Source organism: Euphorbia lathyris, chromosome 9 (assembly GCF_963576675.1).
Source record: "Euphorbia lathyris chromosome 9, ddEupLath1.1, whole genome shotgun sequence".
Classification (NCBI taxonomy): domain Eukaryota; kingdom Viridiplantae; phylum Streptophyta; class Magnoliopsida; order Malpighiales; family Euphorbiaceae; genus Euphorbia; species Euphorbia lathyris.
In genome coordinates, this window is record NC_088918.1 from 19,280,000 (window position 1) to 19,287,150 (window position 7,151).

Here is a 7,151-nt window from a genome sequence, read left to right on the forward strand (position 1 = left end):
GAGCGTACTTTCCACAGGAACTTGGCTAATCGAAGAGCAAACATGGCACAAGAGGAACGTTCCATCATGGATCTACTCACTCCAAACTGTTTGGACATGAATTCAAGTATCGTGGAACCTACCATTGGAGCAAACAACTTCGAGATCAAGCCGGTAATGATCCAACTTATACAAAACTCCGGTCAATTTGGCAGAGATCCGAGAGAAGATCCAAACTCCCATTTAAATAAATTTGTTAAACATTGTTCTATGCTTAAGCAAAATGGGGTACCACCAGAAGCTATTAAACTAAAATTGTTTTCTTTTTCTTTAAGGGATGATGCAGCTGACTGGTTGGATTCTCTCGAGGCCGGATCCATTGGGACATGGGATGAGTTAGTTAAGAAATTCTTAGCTAAGTACTTCCCTCCATCTAAAACGGCGATGTACAAAAACGAGATAAGTTCTTTTCGCCAAACCGAGAGAGAGACATTATATGATGCGTGGGAGCGATTCCGTCGACTATTGAAGAAATGCCCACATCATGGATTTGAGAAGTGGCAACAGGTTAGTATTTTCTATAATGGTTTATCTTCTGCTAACTGTGCCACAATTGATTCCGCCGCAGGTGGAAACATCCTTAAGAAGACCCAAACGGAGGCTTATGATTTAATCCAAGAATTGGCGGAAAGGTGCTCTCATTGGCAAGCGGAGAAAAACCTCGAAACAAGAGCGGGAACATATTTGGTTGATTCGTCATCAAGATCCGACATTGATGAGTTAAATAAAAAATTGGATCTATTAATGGCTAATTTGAACCAAAATAATTTGTGTGATTTATGTGGTTTAAATGGACATAAGAGTGAGGATTGTCAAGCGGCAAACCCATTCCTTGGAGATACCGCTAGTGCAAACTTTGTGGGTAATTTTAAGCAATCTAATCCTTATTCCAACACATACAATAATGGTTGGAGAAATCACCCTAATTTCTCATGGACTAATAATCAAAATCTGCAAAATCCGCAAAGACCTCCACCCAGATTTAATCCTAATGAAAAGAGAAATGTTGGTGATGAAGCTTCGGCTATTGTAACAATTCTTGCAAAAATGGAATCTCGTCTTGCAGGTATGGAGGAGTGGAAGAGAAATCAAGAGACGTTTACAAAAGGGCTTGAAACGAGCATAAGCCAATTAGCAAAAGCCATATCCGAACGTCCTATGGGATCCCTTCCAAGCAACACGGAAACAAACCCAAGGGAGCATGTGAAAGCCATCACATTGAGAAACAACAAAGAGTTACATTCGGCTCCGAGCAAACAGGTAAAAGATACCACGAATGAGGTAAGTACTTCTCAACCTCAAGTTTCATCTCCTCCTAAGCTTTTTACGGATCCACTTGTTCAACCTTACAAAACAAAAATTCCATTTCCCCAAAGGTTAAACAAAGAGAAACAAGAAAAACAATTCTCCAAATTTCTCGACATTTTCAAGAAATTACATATAAATATTTCGTTCGCGGAAGCCTTGGAAAATATGCCCATGTATGCTAAATTTTTAAAAGATATACTTTCCAAAAAGAGAAAATTGGAGGATAATGAAACAATGAAATTAACGGAAGGATGTTCGGCTATCCTACTCAATAAATTACCACCCAAATTGAAGGACCCGGGAAGTTTCTCTATCCCGTGTACTATCGGTGGTATGTATTTCGAAAGAGCTCTATGTGATCTTGGAGCAAGCATAAATCTCATGCCATTAAGTATCTTTCGAAAATTGGGTTTAGGAGAGTCGAAACCCACTAAGGTTTCCTTACAATTAGCCGACTGTTCTCTTGCATACCCCAAAGGGTTTGTAGAAGATGTGTTGGTTAAAGTGGATAAATTCATCTTTCCGGCTGATTTTATTGTTCTTGATATGGAGGAGGATGATCGAGTCCCGATAATTTTGGGTCGTCCTTTTCTAGCAACCGGGAGAACACTTATAGATGTGCAACAAGGAAAATTAATTCTCCGGTTACAAGATGAGGAAGTGATTTTCAATGTTTTCAATTCTTTAAAATATCCTTCCGACAATATTGACCATTGTAACTTTCTTGATATAACAGACGAAGTTGTTAAAGATGTTTTTCAGAATGACATGTGTGAAGACCCATTGGAAAAAGTAATGTTAAATGATCTCGGGTTAAATCAAGAGGAGGTCGTGATAGATCGAGAAGTTGCCAACTTGACTTATGACCCCGAGGATTGCATGTGGATCCGTGACCAGTATGAGAAAATCGTTCGAGGGGACAAACCGAGGCCCAAATCATCATTGGAAGAGCCACCCAAATTAGACCTTAAACCCCTACCATCTCATTTGAAATATGCATTTTTAAGTGAAAACTCAAACTTACCTGTTATAATTTCTTCTTCTTTGACAGGTGAAATGAAAGAAAAGTTGATTAATGTGCTCAAAGATCATAAGAAAGCTTTCGGATGGACATTGGCGGACATCAAAGGAATAAGTCCTTCTATTTGCACACACAAAATTTTCATGGAAGAACAAGTTAAACCGACGGCCCAACCTCAAAGACGCCTAAACCCAAGCATGAAGGAGGTGGTGAAAACTGAAATTCTAAAACTCCTTGATGCAGGTATCATCTATCCAATCTCGGTTAGTAGTTGGGTAAGTCCAGTACAAGTTGTACCTAAAAAGGGAGGCATAACTGTTCAAGCTAATGAAAAAAATGAACTAATTCCGGTAAGAAAGGTAACCGGGTGGCGCATGTGTATTGATTACCGAAAATTGAATGATGCCACTCGGAAAGACCATTTTCCTTTACCTTTCATCGATCAAATGCTTGAAAGATTGTCGGGACATGCTTATATGTGTAATTTAGATGGCTATTCCGGATACATGCAAATCCCGGTTGCTCCAAGCGACCAAGAGAAAACAACTTTTACATGCCCATATGGAACTTTTGCCTATCGTAGAATGCCTTTCGGATTATGTAATGCCCCGGCTACCTTTCAAAGGTGCATGATGGCAATTTTTGATGACATGATTGAAAACTTCATGGAGGTTTTCATGGATGATTTTTCCGTGTTTGGAAAAACATTTGATAGTTGCTTGCATAATTTGGAACTAGTGCTTAAAAGATGTGAAGATACTAATTTGATTCTAAATTGGGAAAAATGTCAGTTTATGGTTAATGAATCGATTGTTCTAGGCCATAAAGTATCATGTCAAGGCATAGAAGTAGATCCGGCAAAGGTGGAGGTGATTGCAAAATTGCCACCGCCTAATTCTGTTAAGGCTATCCGAAGCTTTCTAGGACATGTAGGATTCTATAGGCGTTTCATAAAAGATTTCTCGAAAATTTCAAAGCCATTGACCCAACTATTGATGAAAGATGTTGAGTTTAACTTTTCCAATGAATGTTTATCCGCTTTTGAACTATTGAAGGAAAAGTTAATTGATGCACCAATAATGATTAGTCCCGATTGGAGTTTACCTTTTGAACTAATGTGTGACGCTAGTGATTTGGCAGTTGGAGCATGTTTGGGACAACGGAAAGATAAGAATTTTCAACCGATATACTTTGCTAGTAGGACGTTGAATGAAGCACAACAAAATTATACAACAACCGAAAAGGAGCTACTAGCAATTGTTTTCGCTTTTGATAAATTCTGTTCTTATCTTGTGCTCTCTAAAGTTATTGTTTACACTGATCATTCCGCACTAAAATATCTCTTATCTAAACAGGATGCAAAACCAAGATTGATAAGATGGGTTCTCCTACTCCAGGAATTTGATTTGGAGATACGAGACACGAAAGGGGTAGCTAATGTGGTTGCCGATCACCTTTCACGATTGGAGTCTGAACCACATAAAACCGACGTGCAAAGAGAGATCAAGGAGTTCTTTCCAGATGAATCACTTTTTAGCGTATCAACCTTACCATGGTTCGCCGACTTCGCAAACTTTCAAGCAGGTAATATACTTCCTCACGGGCTCACATACCAACAAAGACGTAAGTTCTTCGCCGATGCAAAACACTATCTATGGGATGAGCCTTTCCTTTTTAGGGTTTGTGGAGACAATGTAATTCGTAGGTGTATTCCAGAAGAAGAGGTAAGATCTATACTTGAGTTTTGTCACTCACGTGAACCCGGTGGCCACCACGCTCCAAACCGTACGGCTGCCAAAGTCTTACAATGTGGGTTTTATTGGCCTACGATCTTTAAAGATGCATATGCGTTCGTAAAATCTTGCGATAAGTGCCAACGAACGGGTAACATATCACGTAGACACGAAATGCCCCTATCGAGTATATTGGTTTGTGAAATTTTTGATGTGTGGGGCATTGATTTTATGGGTCCTTTTCCGAATTCATTTGGTAACCAATTTGTGCTTGTTGCAGTTGATTACGTATCCAAATGGGTAGAGGCGATTGCTTCACCTACTAATGATGCTCGGGTGGTTACGAAGTTCCTAAAGAAAAACATCTTCACTAGATTCGGAACACCCCGAGCAATCATTAGTGATGGTGGCACGCACTTTTGCAACAAGCAATTTGACCAATTGTTGGCGAAATACGGAGTCACCCATCGGGTAGCCACCCCGTATCATCCCCAAACAAGTGGTCAAGTTGAAATATCAAACCGGGAATTAAAGAGCATTTTAGAATAAACGGTAAATTCATCCCGAAAGGATTGGTCGATTAAGTTAGACGATGCGTTGTGGGCCTATAGGACGGCTTTTAAAACCCCTATAGGTGCCTCACCATATCGTCTAGTTTTCGGAAAAGCATGCCATCTACCCGTAGAGCTAGAACACAAGTCGTTTTGGGCTCTAAAGTTTTTAAATTTTGATACGTGTTCTGCAGGAGAAAAACGTTTGATGCAGCTCAACGAACTCGATGAATTCCGCCTTTCATCATATGAAAACGCGAAATTATATAAAGAACGGACTAAACGTTGGCATGACAAGCATATCATTCCACGAACATTCAAACCGGGGGATAAAGTTCTTCTATACAACTCTCGATTACGACTTTTTCCCGGTAAGTTGAAGTCGAGATGGCACAGGCCGTATGAAGTAACCGAAACATTCCCTTCGGGAGTGGTCGCGGTTCAACGAGAAGGTGTGACACCATTCAAAGTAAACGGACAACGAGTGAAACTATACGAGGCCGGAGACACAAGCATGAACGATTCTGTCGTATACCTCAATGCCCCGACCATGAGCAACTAGCCACTCAATAACGTCGAGCTGACCGACGTTAAACTTAGCGCTTGTCGGGAGGCAACCCGATATTTCTAACCTCTTTATCTCAACTTTCACTCTTACTTTTATAATATATATTTATTTCAATTTTATTTTCGTTTTGTTTTTCGTCTTAAAAAAAAAAGGCTACAGGTACACCTCGTCGAAGTATAAAGTTCCAGAGACTTTGCAAGTCTCTGGAACTTCCCAGCTCAACGAGGTGAACATCACCTCGTCGAAGTGTAAAGTTCCAGAGACTTTGCAAGTCTCTGGAACTCATCACCTCGACGAGGTGCATCCCGACCTCGACGAGGTGCATCCCAACCTCGACGCGGTTGGGCTCAACCTCGACGAGGTGAGTGATTAGGAGGGCTTAATGCCCCACTTTTGTTCTCCTCCTTATTTCTAACTTCTTTTGCAGCGCATCCGTCCATCCCTCCATCCATCTTCGGCGACTTTTCCAGCGATAACCTCCATTAAGCATTTAATTTCTACCTCCGATCAACCCCACACACTATAATCCTCACAGTTACCTTCGACAGGGAGTCCTTCTATCCTTTACTTTCTACTTTAGTATTAGTTTTATTTCGCATTTCGGGACTAAATGCTACACTAATGGGGGATGGTAGTAAAGGATAGAACGTTATTTTTATTTTCTCTTTTATTGTTATTTTCGTACTTTTGTTTCAGTCGTGTGACGTACCTCTAATTTTAATGTTGTTTTACACTTTATTTTTACTTTGGTGTTATTTTGCACCTTATTTTCACAACCTTTATTTTTCTCTTTATTTTTACTATCTTTATTTAGCTTTTAAATAAATATTTTTGTTAAATAATTTTGAATAAAAACCTCACTCTAAAGTTTTGCTTTAATCGAACAAGAAAATCAAACAAAATTTTGTCTAAAATAAATGTTAAATTTTGATAGGATGAAACTTTATTTGAAAATCTTAAATTTTGTAAACGAATTTTGGACTATTTTGAATACGTAAATTTTTTTGATTTCACTCAGTATTTAACAAATCGACATTTACATTTTGAGGAATAAAATTGAGTTAATTGGCACACATTACCTTTCCAAAGTGAGTTTTTGAGCCTAATTTAAAAAGCATTCACTAATGCTTCATTTTTTTTCTCACGAGTGTTCCATAATTACACGAAACTTGAGTATTTGCATCAAATATCGTTCAAAACCTCACGCGTCTAGCTCAAAACACGACATGATTAAGGCCTTCCTTGTTTCACCCCCACATTTCATACTCAAAATGATAGCCCACCTTAAACATATTTTCCGTCGTTCACCCCTTCGAGCCTAGACATTCCATTCATTTCACCACGTTACAAGCCGCATTCCCTTCATAAATACCATTTTTGTTCCCCCTAAATTTATGGGTAATTAGTAACCAATATGCTTGAGATGATGATTCACAATAAATACGAAATTCAGACAAACACTTCTACCGATATATAACGGTTATACCTCTCTATTTTCGTATATTTCATACTTTCTATATATATATATATATACATATAAATAAAATTCATATTGATATTTATATAAATAAAGTCAAAAAAAAAGAGAAAAAAAAATATAGATATAAAAATAAAAATATATAGTATCATATATATAAATAAAAATAAAAGAGAGATTCCGGTTACAAAATTTTGAATTTCTGAAAGAGAAAATCTCTGTTGAGAATCTATCAAATAATTACCCGTGAATTTATTTACCCACAAATTTTCTTTTCTCCATACCTTTACCCTCAACCAACGTTACAACCCGTTAAAGACCTTTTGATCGTGTTTATAGTCAGTCGTGTTTGGTAAAGATTTGGATGACCATGCAAATTTTTAATAGTTAGTGTTTTTATCGGATTTGAGCGAAAATTTAATGCCCTAAACACTTGAGCGTAAGAGTGACTTCC

The 7,151-nt window shown here is 38.3% G+C and overlaps 1 non-coding gene across 1 annotated transcript; it reads right to left on the reverse strand.

Moving 5' to 3' along the window:
- Positions 1-423: 423 nt before the first annotated feature.
- LOC136207774 (small nucleolar RNA R71) lies at positions 424-530 on the reverse strand. Its single transcript, XR_010676901.1, has one exon. It is a non-coding gene; the product is annotated as a small nucleolar RNA R71 (small nucleolar RNA).
- Between the last annotated feature and the right edge of the window lie 6,621 nt (positions 531-7,151).